This window comes from Sesamum indicum, unplaced genomic scaffold, assembly GCF_000512975.1.
Source record: "Sesamum indicum cultivar Zhongzhi No. 13 unplaced genomic scaffold, S_indicum_v1.0 scaffold00172, whole genome shotgun sequence".
Classification (NCBI taxonomy): domain Eukaryota; kingdom Viridiplantae; phylum Streptophyta; class Magnoliopsida; order Lamiales; family Pedaliaceae; genus Sesamum; species Sesamum indicum.
The window spans coordinates 39667-39928 of NW_011628073.1; positions in this window are offsets into that span (position 1 = coordinate 39667).

The window sequence follows — 262 nt, forward strand, 5'->3', positions numbered from 1 at the left end:
GCGGGCGCCTGCGCGGGCACTGCCGACGTGCGCGCGCGGGCCTTGGGCGACTGCTGCATGAAAAATTTTCACGTCGCCTCAAAATCACACGATTAATTCATTTTTGCTGAAATAATTTATTTTTGAGTTATTAAAATTTTTATTTAATTATTTTAATTATTAAAAAAAAAAGGCCTGCGCGGACACTGCCGTCGTGCTCGCGCAGGCAGCCACTGCCGACGGGCGCGCGCGCAGCCCCTGGCGCCGTGCGCGCGCGCCCCCG